The sequence below is a fragment of the Schistocerca nitens genome, chromosome 4, assembly GCF_023898315.1.
Source record: "Schistocerca nitens isolate TAMUIC-IGC-003100 chromosome 4, iqSchNite1.1, whole genome shotgun sequence".
Lineage (NCBI taxonomy): Eukaryota > Metazoa > Arthropoda > Insecta > Orthoptera > Acrididae > Schistocerca > Schistocerca nitens.
The window spans coordinates 58,387,146-58,402,131 of record NC_064617.1 but is presented as its reverse complement, the minus strand read 5'-3'; the positions used below and the strand labels follow the sequence as shown (position 1 = coordinate 58,402,131).

The 14,986-nt window shown below is 42.7% G+C and overlaps 1 protein-coding gene across 1 annotated transcript in view; it reads left to right on the top strand.

Moving 5' to 3' along the window:
• Window positions 1-14,986, top strand: part of LOC126252114 (gamma-glutamyl hydrolase B-like) — a 191,389-nt gene that overhangs the window by 126,570 nt on the left and 49,833 nt on the right. The gene's annotated exons all lie outside the window — the stretch shown is intronic.

Here is a 14,986-nt window from a genome sequence, read left to right as displayed (position 1 = left end):
TAGATGAAGATGATATGGGAGATATGATACTGCAAGAAGAATTTGACAGAGCACTGAAAGATCTAATTTGAAACAAGGTCCTGGGTAAACAAAAGAAAAATTTGGAATAGGAATTAAAGTCCAGGGAGATGAAATAAAAACTTTGAGATTTGCTGATGACAGTGTAATTCTGTCAGAGACATTAAAGGACTAGAAGAGTAATTGAATGTAAATGGACATTGTCTTGAGAGGAGGGTATAAGATCAAAATCAACAAAAGCAAAATGAGATAATGGAATGTAGTTGAATTAAATCAGGTGATGCTGAGGGAATTAGTTTAGGAAATAAGACACATAAAGTAGTAGATGAGATGTGTTATTTGGGCAACAAGATAATGATGTGGTTGAAGAAGAGAGGATGTAAAATGTAGACTGCCAATGGCAATAAAAGCATTTCTAAAGTAGAGAAATTTGTGAACATCAAGTATAGACTTAACTGTCAGGAAGTCTTTTCTGAAAGTATTTGTATGGAGTGTAGCCTTGTATGGAAGTTAAACACGGACAATAAATAGTTTAGATAAGAAGAGAATAGAAACTTTTAAAGTGTGGTGCTCCAGAAGAATAGATAGGTAGATCATGGAATTAATGAGGAGATACTCAGTAGAATTGGAGAGTGAAGACGTTTGTGGCACAATCTGACTAGAAGAAGGGATCAGTTGATAGGACACATTCTGAGACATCAAGGGTTCACCAATTTAGTACTGGAGGGTAGTATAGGGATGGGTGTAAAAATTTTAGAGGGCACTAAGAAATGAATACAATAACAGATTGAGAAGGATGTAGGATGCAGTAGTTACTTGGAGATAAAGAGGCTTGCACATGATAGAGATGCATGGAGAGGTGCATCAAACCAGTCTTTGGACTGTAGACCTCAAGAGCAACATGACTCCATTATAATGACATACACACAGTCACACATACACCCACCCACACTGCACCACACGCATATGTCACTTTTGGAGCTAGTATGTTAATTAATTAGACTTTGTTCCTGAATTTTAAAAAAAAAATGTATATTTACATACCTTTAATCAGACATATGTGAACAGTGGGAAATATGTGACCTTGGGAGCTAAATGATAAGCAGTGCCCAACCACTGCAACAGCACAGACTGAGTCTGACTGATTTTCTGAACTGAACCAAAGAAAGCGAGTGATTGTGGGTGAGGACACCACCGCACATCACCTGTGTGGCCAATCTGGCACACAAATGAGTCACGTGTGGAGAAACCCATGGTAGGGAAGAGGCGTGGAAGAGGACAACTAATAGATTAGCAGACAGGCACCACTTACTGCTGTGTCTGGGCTATTGTGGGCTGGTTTCTTCGTGGCCACATGCCACATTGCTGGTCACATACATTGGACAGCTCTGTGCTAGACTGACTGAGCATGAAAGATGTTGGAGACTAAAAAAGGAAGATTCCACTTTTGCTAAACGTGCTCTGGACGAATGTCATTCTTATGATATTAAATGTGGTATTCTCCATAGAGGATATAAAGGCAGAAAACTAATATTACTCAAAATTCTGGCCATTAACAAGCAGTATCAAGTAATCCTCATCTAATCCGTAATGACCAAGCACAGTTACATTGTTCTCCTTTACTACAGTACCAGCATCCAGTTAATATTTCTCTCAATATTATCTAATGTGCTTAGCTGCAAAAGAGTTGTTAGACTTGCCCTACCAGTGATTCTTTTCTGGGTAATGATGAGTGAGAGAATTGATCCCTTAAGTAATGATTCCATAACAGATAATGTGTACACGTGAGAAAAATAGGCTGTCTTGGTGATCTTCTGGTCACCAGCATGAGAAAGTGTTCTTAAATAAGGAGCAGGTGAGCCCTATTTTTCATAGTGTGAATTACATGATATTCCTAGTTTCGTTTGCAGTCAAAGCAAAGACATAAACTTGTACCTGTAACTATTCCTTATTGTACACCTGTCTGAACAAACTGATAGTGTCTAGTTCCACGTACAGCTACATTTATGGTGAACAACCAACTGTGCAGTGCATGGCAGAGGGTAGTGTACCAATATCATACCATCCTCCAATCCTCCCCCTACATTCTGCCTTAGTTTTCACCTGATGCTTCCAAAAGACTGTTACTTTATCTCCAAATAACCTTCAATTTACTTAATATTACTTTCATGGTCATACTATAAGAGTCCTATGAAAAATGGCAGTTAAATTATAAGACGGAATTGCTGGCCATAATTTACTTTCAGGAAATGTCTTCTAATAAACACATTTAAAAGAACATGACACCTCCTAGCTTTTGGAAAATTAGTTTCATAATCAGGGAGGAGAGAGGGATAGGTTGGAGAAGGTTAGAATGGAATGTCTTCTTGTTGTCTGACTGATCTACACTTTATTTTTAACTTTCCCCAACCTGGCCCTTTGTCCTTCTCGAGGAAGCAACTAACAAATCCAGAAAGCTGGCTAGTGTCATATTCTTTTAAATGTGTCTATCAGCAGTACTAAAACCTTTCTTTTGCTAAAGTGAAATACTAGTGAGTAACTCTGTCTCACAATTTCATATTTTTATGGAGTGAATTTTCCTATTGTTATGAGAAATATAATGAGTTTATTCAGTAATTTTGGAGTGTCCACTTCTTGAAATTTACTAAGATGCCTTTCAGTAAAGATTAACATCTTTCTATCATTGTCTGCCTTTGGGAAGCATTGATAATTTCAGTAGTACTCATGTGTTGGATAAAGAACCAAAGAACCCCTTGCCAAATTATGCAGCTCTTATCTGAGTCTTAACAGCAGAAAGAGTTGTCAATATAGGACATTGCATGCCAAATTGATGTCAGTGTTATTGGGACACAGCTGACTGGTTCCTATACTATGGTGAGCTTAAACAGTATGATATCTCCTCATTTATTCATGTACATTGTGTTATATTTGCCTATATTGAGTGTCAGCTGTCAGTCTTGAAGCATCTTGAAGTGCACTGAATATTACTTGCACTTCTGAAACTGTATCCCTATTTAGAACAATGTATTGACTAATTTTTCTCTAAAAATCTTCAAAGAAGTTGATAATGTGTAACTGGGTCAAAGGTTTTTCTGGAAGTCATTGGTTCAATGACTGACTTTTAAGTGCTATGATCACCTTAACAAAGGCACTTTGCTAAAAATTATACCCCTACAGCACATGGAAGGTGATAAACACTTCAAGTGTTCATGGCATCATTCTTGGAATGTGTCACAGATTTCTTGCCATACCAGATTTGTATGTAATCTCAAGCATTCAGTGAGTTTTTCTGTTGTCATCATTTTATCACATGGTCTACAGGTAACTCCTTATTATGGAGACAGAGCTTGAGCTTATATACAGAAACAGTGTAGCTAAAAATCCATGAAACATTTACCCAACTTCAATATCCTCTCACTTAAATATCTTGTTCTAATTTGTGATATTTATTTTTATTTCATTGAATCTCCATGTTTGTAACACATACCCATGGAATGTATCTCTAAATATCCAAAACTTTTTGAGAACAACCACACTGAATACAAATATCAAAATGACAATTCTAGTGGTGGTGATGATGATTGTGATGGTGATGATGATGATGATGATGATGATAATCAACATCACTCAACATATCATGCAACAATTAAACCATTTATCGAAATAAAATATTTCACCTTACAAAGTCCAATAATGGGTAAGAAATGGTAAACTTGCCAGGAATGCCTGTTTGTTTAAACCATTACATTATATAAATTTAAGCAGACAGTTCTGATTGTGTATGTTGAAATTTCCAATGTTGAGACTTCATATTATGTAATCAGTTGGATAGGTAAAAAATCTACTCACTGAGTGGTGACAGGAAAACACAGATAAAGAAGGTATTACGAGTACATATGCAAGCTTTTGGAGCCACTGGCTTCTTCTTTTTCTTGCAGAAGGGTTGAAGGGAAAGGATGAGGGGTGAAGTAAAAGTACTGGAAAGATTTAGGAAAGAGGGTGGGTTCGGAAAAAGCCACCCAGAACCCCAGGTCAGGGGGGATTTACCAGATGGGATGAAAAGGAAAGTCTTGATTGTTGGGGACTGCACTGGCCAACATTTGAAAACTTGAGAGCCTAAAGGTGGAATGTAGGTAATATGCAAGACAGAGATTACTGCTAAAACACTGTGCATGAGTTAATAAGAATGAAAAGCTAAGTGCATTGTATGTGATAGAAGTGGGAGGGGGATGGCAAAAAATAGACAAGTCAGAAAATTAAAAACATAGAAAACTGAAATGGAGTGAAGAAATAAATGCTGAGATTGAAGAAATTACTGAAAATTAAGGCTAGATGGATGGTGAGAACCAAGTACATGTTGTAGCACCAGTTCCCACCTACAGAGTTCTGAGATACTGGTGTCTGGGAGAAGAATCCATATGGCATGTGTGGTGAAACAGGCATCAAGGTCATGACTGTCATATTGTAGTGCATGCTCTGCAAAAGGATATTGTGTGTTGCTGGTATATATCCTCTGTCTGTGCCCATTCATCCTAGCTGATAGCTTGGTGGTAGTTCTGCTGATGCAAAAGGCCGAATAGTGTTTACATAACAGCTGATATATGACGTGTCATTTAACAAGTGGCTCTCCCTTTGACACTATATATTTTGCCAGTTACAGTGCTGGTATAGGTGATGGTAGGAGTGTGCATACGCGGGTGGGGACAGCCACAGGGGTAGGAACCATAGGGCAGGGAGAAGAATGCATAAGGAGTATAGGGTCTGATAAGAATACTGCAGAAATTGGGAGGGCAATGAAAAGCTATTCTAGGTGTGGTGGGCAAAATCTCAGACAGGATGGGCCTCATTTCGGGGCATGATTTTAGGAAGTCATGGCCTTGTAGAAGTAACTGATTAATACAGTAAGACCGGGATAGTACTGAATGAATAGTGATGTACTCGTAAGTCATTTTTTTGAAGGGATCAGTATTACCAGACTGGATGTGATGATGGGAAATCTGTTTTTGAACCAGACTGGTGGGGTAATTACATCCAGTGGAGGCTGAGTTGACAATGGTGATGTATTGCTGTAAAGGGACTGCACCTGAACAAATATGTTTCCCTCAAATACCAAGGCTGTGTGGGAGGGAATGTTCGACACAAAAGGATGGCAACTGTCAAAATACAGGTACTGTTGTTTGTTAGCAGGTTTAATGTGGACAGATGTGTGTAACTGTCCTTTGGTGAGGATGAGATCAGCATCAAGGAAAATGGTGTGGGATTCGGAATATGACCATGTGAAATTTAGTTGGGAGAATGTATGTAGAGATTCCAGGAATATGAGTCCATATGGCAAAGATGTCATCAATATCTCTAAACCAAAGTGGTGTATACATAACAGCTTTTTTATATGTGTGTTCTCCTGCTGCCACTTCGTGAGTAGATTTTTATCTATCCAACTACATAAAATTTTTAAAAATTTGATTATTTTTGTTGATATATTATGTAATCAGTGAGTTAAAATTACCATACCACAACCAAATGGTCTTACAGTATCATGCAGTATTAATGTCGATGCACCCTGTCCTGTGTTCAATATTTTAGTTGTGACAATGTTCACAGTTACTACAAACAATCGTGATGATAATTCTATAGCACAGCTTACCATTGGTTGGATTAAATTATAATTTTCTTTTGCATTCATTACTATGCCTTTTTCTGGTGTAGCCACTTTCAAATTATTGCCATACTGAAAGCTAAGAATGATTTTTAGAAGAAACCTGCAAATTATGAGTTAAATTTTAGAAATGCTTGAAGCTATAAGAATACTCAAAATATTCTTCCAGGTTCAAGTGTTTTCAATTGCTGTCTCATAATTTGTATATTTGTCTTTAAAAAACATGCTTAGCATATAATATGACAATTATTTCAAAATGGCTACACTGATGAAGCTGCACAGTAATGTAGGCAAAAATAAAATGATATTTTAATCAAGCCAATGTCAGACAGTGCAGCAGAATGTTATCATTCATTTCTCAATACTGTCTTCCTGTCTCAGTGTGTCTTTCTGTGTGGTTTTCTCCTTCCTTTACTTCCCATCTCATAGGTCCAGCCAGGAGACAGCAGTGGCCACATAATTGATTGCGTGTTAACTCTGAAGACACTACTCTGGCACAGAAACAGTTTCCCATCACCTTATCTATTTTGCATCTGTCCTTGTATACACAATATGGATCTAATGAACTCATGTTGCAGAGAGTGTTCTCACCTGTACAGCCCAGGAAAGCTTCTATAAATTGGACAGGTCAGAACTCTTCCTGCAAAATAACCTTGGTTCCCATAACCCCCTGACCTCAACCTTCACTATCTCTGTCCCCCATCCCCTTCCTGCTCCCATATCAGCTATACACACAACTTCTATCCTCCCATATCAACTGCATTGTCCTTTTCCTTTTGATGCACTTTTTCTCAGCATAGCTATCCTGAGGCTGCAGTTAGCGGCCCACCATCTTGTCTCAGCCACACATTTGCAGTCCCACAGGCAGCACTACAGAATCTTTCCTCACCCCTACCCTGTTATCCTATCCCCTCCCCTCTCCCCTCCAAACCTGTTTTGAACACTCGCCACCCACAGCAGCCGAGATTGCTTCTCAGCTCAGTGGAGCCACAGTGCCAAGGAATATCAGTGGCCATGTGTGTGTGTGTGTGTGTGTGTGTGTGTGTGTGTGTGTGTGTGTGTGTGTGCACTGTGCATTTACACGAGACATTTTAAAACGTGTATTTGTTGTGCAAAATTTATACAAGTTCTGTGCAGAGATACTGTAGGCCTATTTTTATTTCTTAAAATATTCTGTGGTGTAGGTCTGCTTTTGACAGGAGTTGACAATTTTTTTTGCACAGCATTTCAAATTTTTCTTGAAGCAATAATGTCCCTGTACTGAAACCCCCTGTGGTCCATATAATCTAGAAGAGCATCAACACATTACTATGTGATACAGTGACTGACTAGGTCACTATCTTCATCCTCACTTTCACATTCACTGTTGTTTTCTTGTGCAGCAGGATCCAAACTTTCATGCAGCAGGGTCCACAATTTCAGCATCACTCATGTACTGAGTTCACTTGTGTCAGTCTTCACTCATTTAAGTTTTCTTCATCGACATCTTCAAAACCATTTACACCTCTTACCAGACTCATTATTTGTGCAGTTGTTCTTTCTTCACCACTGAAACCTTGAAAACCACTTTCTTCTATATCTGGAAGGTGTATAGAACTAATGTATGTGGCTGGAATTCCTTTCAGGCATTAGAAATCCCATTATGGCATCTAGAATTGGCAACATCTTCCAGAATGCCACTGAATCATCCTCAACAACTAGCATTCTCAGTAGACCAGCCTGGCAACACCATTTTACTGAGGCAGTCACACCTTGGTCCGTTGGCTGCATAATGGTAGTCACATTAGGAGGTAAAAACTTAGTTACAATGAGACCATCATCAGATATGAGAATCCTCTGATTGAAATGTGGAGGGGCATTGTCAAGCAACAGAACAGCCTTCTGAGGCAATCCTTTCCCTTCTAGAAATTGCTGAACTTGTAGTACAAAATGAGTGTGATACCAGTTTTGGAATTTTCACCATCCATCCATGCTCCTTTTTGGTTTTAACAATGCACCAACAGATCCTTAGCTGTGATATCCCCAAATGCTGCTTGCCCTTTTTTTTTCACTAGTAATTTCTCTTTATGATTCCCAGAAGCATTAGCAGTGCAGAAAATTGCATTGTGTCCTTTAGAGACAGGAGCAAGAACTTTGATCTTAAAAGAAAGGGTTCTGGTTGAGAGACATTTCCAGTACAGATCACTTTTTTACGTTTGGTCCAGTGTCAAATTCATTTCTTCCACAAATTTCTGAATCTCTTCTCACAAGGAATCAGCTGCGGCAATGTTTGAACTAAGCCACTCTCCTTCCACAGCACTGTTGTGACAGTGCCACGACATTTACAGTGCTGCCACGACAGTACGCGCAAACGGCGATAGAGGTGCTCCGCAACTCGGCTGAGCGCGGGAGCGCCACCTAGCTACGAACGGCGCTGGCCACACGAAACGGCACGGCAATCGAATAAGAGATACTGAGTTGTTATCATGTAACCAGCTATTGTTTCTAAGTGAGTGTGTTTGAATATCCACGCAATTATTGGTGATTAAAGGTTATGACACTTTTTGGCGACGAGGATGGGATATTTTCACTGCGTTGTGGATTTGTGTGTTTGTGACGGGGCAGACATGGAACAGCTTATGCAAACGCTCATTGAACAACAAACGCAGCTGACGGCTGCTATTCAGGCATTGTCGATGTCGCTTACTCATCGTCTGTCTTCCTCTTCTCTGTCTCCATTCCCTCCTTACGACGAGGCCGCTGAAGACTGGGAGGATTATGAGAAGCGTTTGCGGCAACACTTCTTCGCTTTCGGCGTCGTCGACGCTCCTATGTGTAAGTCGTTATTTCTATTTTGGATTTCCCCACGGATCTATCAGCTGCTATCTCAGTTAGCCCCTCTGCGGGAACCTGCCTCTCTGTCCTTCCAAGAAATGTGTGACTTATTGTCTAACTATTACCGGAAAAACACCCACGTCGTTGCCACCCGCGTGGCGTTCTACCGGTGTCGTAAACAGCCCCATCAATCTTACCGGGCTTGGGCGGCGGAACTACACGGTCTGAGTAGGAAATGTCAGTTTGTCACGGACACTCATCATGAGTCTTATGCTGATTCAATGGTTAGGGATGCTATTCTACGGCTTGCTCCTGATAAAGAAGTTCGGCAACGTGCCCTACAACTCCCAAACCCGACATTGTCGGAAGTTCTAAGCATCGCTCAATCCTTTGAAGTGTCTCACACTGCTGGCGCGCAAATAGATGCGTGGTGTGATGTAGGCGCTGTACAGTCAACTTTCGACACGGACAATTTGCCTGTTTCACAGGAGAACGAAGAAGATGTGGCGGCGGTTCACTCGCGTAAACAACGTCGCGTTGGGCCGAAACGCACGCAGCGAAAACAGCAACCACAGAAGCAGGTTCGTTCCGCACTTCCTTCTTGTCCACGTTGTTTCGTACAGCATGACAGGGCCACGTGTCCAAAATGTTGGGCCACGTGTAATTCCTGCAGGAAAAAAGGCCACATTGCTTCTGTGTGTCAGTCCCCTAAAGTTCCTGTTGACGAGGACGAGGCATCGGACATGGATGTTAACTGTGTGCTTTCTCAAACAAATAAGTTGTTTGTTACTGTTCGTTTTATGTGGTGGATCATGTGGGCACTGAAAACCTTTTCGGTTATGATGCTTTCCAGTTGTTCGGGTTCTCCATTGATGATGATGTGCGCCTCATATCTGAGGATATTCCATATCAACAGCTGGATGGATTGTGTTCTGAATTTTCGTCCGTGTTCTCTGCTGGTCTGGGTCGTGCCAAGGATTTTGAAGCCCACATTACTCTTAAACCTACAGCTCACCCTAAGTTTTTCCGAGCATGCCCTATTCCGGTGGCGTTGCGTGCACCTTTCAAGGCTGAGATAGACAGGTTAACAGCTTCAGGGATTCTCCTTCCTGTTACCTCCAGCGAACGGGCATCGCCCATCGTGGTGGTTTCTAAACCAAACGGGAGTCTGCGATTGTGTGGTGATTTTAAAGCCACTATCAATGCTCAGAGCCTCATTGACACTTATCCTCTTCCCCGTCCTGAGGAGTTATTTACCAAGCTCGCTGGGGGCCAGTTCTTTTCCAAACTTGACTTATCGGAGGCGTACCATCAGTTGCCGTTGGATGCTTCTTCCAAGGAATTTCTCGTCATCAACACTCCTTGTGGGTTGTATCAGTACCAGCGGTTACCATTTGGCGTCGCTAGCGCGCCGGCCATTTTTCAGCGGTTTTTGGAACAGCTCACGGCTTCCATTCCCGTCTGCATAAACTATTTGGATGACATTGTTGTCACGGGGGCCTCCACTGAGGAGCACCTTCGCAATTTGCGTTCCCTGATTCAGGTTTTGCATTCAGCTGGGTTGAGGTGCAATCTGGACAAGTCACAGTTCTTCCAACCCTTCATTGTGTATCTTGGTTTCCACTTGTCCCGTGAGGGTATACGTCCTCTACGTCAGCACGTTGCAGCCATTACCGCTCTACTCCGGCCGTCTATGGTCAAAGAACTTCAGGCGTTTCTAGGCAAGATTGCTTATTATCACAAATTCATTCCATCTGCGGCGGCGGTAGCTCATCCTCTGCATCAGCTGTTATGCAAAAACGTCCCTTTCTGTTGGTCCGACGAGTGTGAGCAGGCTTTTGTCCGCCTGAAGGCTCATTTGCAGTCAGCGCCTTGTCTTGCCACATTCCGTCCAGGTCAGCACTTGGTTCTGGTGACTGACGCGTCACAGTATGGCCTAGGGGCTGTTCTCGCCCATCGGTATGAGGATGGGTCGGAACGACCCATCGCCTATGCTTCCAAGATCCTCAACGATGCGCAACGGCGTTACTCTCAAATCGAAAAGGAGGCGCTCGCTATCATTTATGCTCTAAAAAGTTCAGCGTTTTTTTGTATGGTTCTAAGTTTCACCTCATCACCGACCACAAGCCGCTGGTCTCTCTGTTCAGCCCATCGGCGTCGCTTCCGGATAAGGCAGCTCACCACCTGCAACATTGGGCCTTATACTTGTCTCGTTTTCAGTATGAGATTCACTATCGCCCCATGGCCCAGCACGCCAATGCTGACGCATTGTCCCGATTGCCGATGGGCCCCGACCCGGTTTTCGATCGTGATGAACTACTCTGTTTCCACATTGATGAGGAAGAACGTCGTGCGGTCGAGGGTTTTCCACTTGCAGGTTCGCAGGTCGCGTCGGCTACTGCGCAGGACCCGGTCCTGCGTCAGGTGATCGGTTTTGTTCAACGGGATTGGCCGGACAGGACCAAGGGCCGGGCATCAGATCTCCTTCGCAACTACCATGCCTTGCACCTTTGTCTGTCTGTTCGTGATGGTGTTGTTCTTCTGGCCACGGATGGCGCATCTCCACGGGTCGTGGTGCCAGCCTCTCTTCACAAAGATGTTCTCAAACTGTTGCATGAAGGCCATTGGGGTATTTCTCAGACTAAGTCCCTGGCCCGCAGGCACGTTTATTGGCCCGGCATTGATTCGGACATCGCCCACATGGTTGCTGCGTGTGGTCAGTGTGCTTCACAACTGGCTGCACCTCATACAATGCCCTCTCCGTGGCCTGATCTGGCGCAGCCATGGGAACGGGTGCACGCTGACTTTGCCGGCCCCTTCCTCGGTACTTATTGGCTACAGTTGATTGATGCCTTCTCGAAGTTTCCGTTTGTTGTTCGATGTCCGTCGCCCACCACTGCGGCGACGATGCTGGCTCTGTCCAAAATCTTTGCGCTAGAAGGTCTTCCATCCACAATCGTCACGGACAATGGCCCTCAGTTCTCTTCGCAGGCCTTCCGTGATTTTTGTACTGGACAAGGGATTCATCATATTACAGCACCGCCCTTCCATCCGCAGTCGAATGTGGAGTCGAGCGCCTTGTCCGCACTTTCAAAAGCCAGATGAAAAAATTCCTTAGTGATTTTTCCACAGATGACGCTCTGCTGCAATTTCTGAGTTCTTATCGCTTCACGCTTCTGGGTGATCGCAGCCCTGCTGAACTGTTGCATGGCCGCCAACCGCGCACTCTACTGCACCTGCTTCACCCTGTCAGGCCTTGTGCTGTGTCCCCTAGTGCGGGAAAATACTCAGTGGGCGCTGACATGTGGGCACGAGGGTATGGATCTCGCCCTAAATGGATTCCAGGGGAGGTCAAGGCTCTTCGCGGCCACCGGCTTTGTGAAATACGTATGGACGACGGCATGGTTGTTCACCATTATGACCAGATGCGCCCACGAGAGGTGGCGACGCCGGTGCCACCGCCCCTTCCTTCGCCTCCACCAGCCCGAGACACCAGTCCTGTCGCTGCTGCCAATCTACCGTACGTGTTGCTGCAGCCGACGTCGCTACCGCTTCCGAGTATGCCGGAACCGGCCCCAGTCGCGACGCCGCCTTCTCCGGGACCCATCTCACTGGAGCACACCCCCAGGTCCATGACACCTATGGATGCTGCTCGGGAGTTTTCACCCATCATCTCGTCCAGGAGGCACGTTCCACGCACGAGCTTCCGTCCTGGACATTTTCGACCACACTCTCGTGTCTCTCCGCAGGATCTTCTCGGGGCCTCACAAGAGGCCATGGATGTCTCCGCACTGTCCATGTCTCCAAGGAAGTGAGTGTTTTTTTTTTCAAGGGGGGAAAAGTGTTGTGACAGTGCCACGACATTTACAGTGCCGCCACAACAGTACGTGCAAACTGTGATAGAGGCGCTCCGCAACTCGGCTGAGTACGGAAGCGTCACCTAGCTATGAACGGCACCGGCCGCATGTCACGGCATGGCAGTCGAATAAGAGATACTGAGTTGTTATCATGTAACCAGCTATTGTTTCTAAGTGAGTGTGTTTGAATATCCACGCAATTATTGGTGATTAAAGGTTATAACAAGTACATTCATGAATCGCAAGACATAGTTTGAATCTACTCCATTCAGGTGAAGCATTAAATTTTCCCTATAGCTTCATGAAAAAATTAGGTTTCTTAGCACCCGTCACACCTGAAACAATGTCAGCTTCTGCTCTTTTTATTCATCAGTAACCGAATTACATTTCCTGACAAAATCCTATATTTTCTGTTTATTCTTTTTAATGTCCCGAACAGTCTGCATTCCAATACTGTAATTAACACTTAGTTTTGCAGCAGTTTCCCCCTTCTCAAATCTTCAATAAATTGCAATTTTTGTTTTAATCTCAACAGATGTTTCTTTCTTTTCTCTGTCTTATCTTTTGCAAATTTCTTTTAACTTACTTCATTGACACTTGTTTGCCGATTGACATCAGAAAATAGTCTGTTTTCAGTTTACATGGAACATGCATGAATAATCCACAGACTAGATAATCCCCTTACATGCAAGTGAACAATTTATTATAAGTCATGTTGTTGTTATTCCATCCCAGATTTTCCACTGAACAAGTTTATGTCAGACACATGGCTCATATGCGATACGTGCACTGTTATGCCAGTGTAAGAACACCACTTGTATTCAATCCAAACAACATGTTAACCAATCTGGTTTATTGATTCCTTCCAGCAATGCTTACTGGCCATTTGTTGTGACAGAGTAGTAGGGGAATGGTTGAATATCACTTCATCCAAAGTGGATGTCAAAGTATTGCTTGCAGTGTTACTGGTGCCCACCTTACTCTGAGATGATAAGTCATGGTCAGATGACAACAGTATCACATACATAAGGTGAAAAGGTGCTGTGCACTGATGGAGCTATCATTTGTACTCAGGTGATTCACATTTAAAGGTTTCTGACATGATTAAGCACACACGGTAGGAATTAATAGGCTTTGAACATGGAATGGTAGATGGATCTAGAGGCACGGGACATTTAATTTCAGAAATTGTTAGGGAATTCAATATTCCAGTATCCACAGTGACAAGATGTGCTGAGAATATCATATCTCAGGCATTACCTGTCACCATAGACAATGCAGTGCCCAATGGCCTTCAGCTAACAACCGAGAGCAGAAGTGCTTGTGTAGAGTTGTCAGTGTTAATAGACAAGCAACACAGAGTGAAATAACACCAGAAATCAATGTGGGACGTACGATGAATGTATCCATTAGAAAAGCGTGATGAAATTTGGCATTAATGGGCTATGGCAGCAGATAACCAATGCAAGTGCCTTTGTTAACAGCACAACATCACCTACAGTGCCTCTCCTGTGCTCAAGACCATATTGGTTGGACCCTAGATGACAGAAAAACTGTGGCCTGGTCAGATGAATCCCAATTTCAGTTGGTAAGAAGTGATAGTAGGGTTCAAGTGTGGTGCAAACCCCAAAAAGCCATGGACCCAAGTTATCAACAATACATTGTACAAGCTAGTGGTGGCTCCATAAATGGTGTGGGCTGTATTTAAATGGACTGAAGTAATCATTGACTGGAAATGGCTATGTTCGGCTACTTGGAGGCCATTTGCAACCATTCATGGACTTCATGTTCCCAGACAGTAATGGAATTTTTATGGATGACAATGGGCCATGTCACTGGGCCACAATTGATTACAATGGGTTTAAAGAACATTCTGGACAATTCAAGCAAATGGTTTGGCCACCCAGATTATCTGATATGACTCCCATCAAAAATTTATGAGATATAATTGAGAGGTCAGTTCGTGTACAAAATCATGCACTGGCAACACTTTTGCTTATTATGGACAGCTATGGAGGCAGCTTGGCTCAATATTTCTGCAGTGGACTTCCAGTGACTTGTTGTGTCCATCCAACATCAAGTTTCTGCAATATGCCACGCAAAAGTAGATCCAGCACAATATTAGTAGGTATTCCATGACTTTTGTCACCTCGGTGTATATTGTGGTTTGAGACAGTATTAAAATCTGTGACACATCAGAGGTATAATATCCCATTTATTTTCAAATTTCTTGTTACTTTGTTGTTTTCTCTAGATGTAAAGAAAAAACCAAAACATAAGTTTAGTAGTTTTGCGAAGTGTTGACATGTGTAAATTTTTGGTGTCACTAATTTTTCTGTGATTGTACTATGACTTCTGTCCTGTAAATTAGAGTTTTTGTGGAAAATGCTGAGGCTAAAACAATGCATTATTTACATGAAAGGAGGAGACCTCCTATATGGCCTGCTAGTAAATGTATTCATGAGAAACTCATGAAGCAGACTGTTAGTGTTTCAGTGGTTTGTATTGTTTCTGAACAGACTGAGCAGTGGTAAATAAAAATTGGAAGAAGAGAGAAAATATATATTAACAATTATTATATGAACTATTCAGGCACAGATGTTATTGTAAGATGGGGAAAAACTCTCAGCTATTTGATATG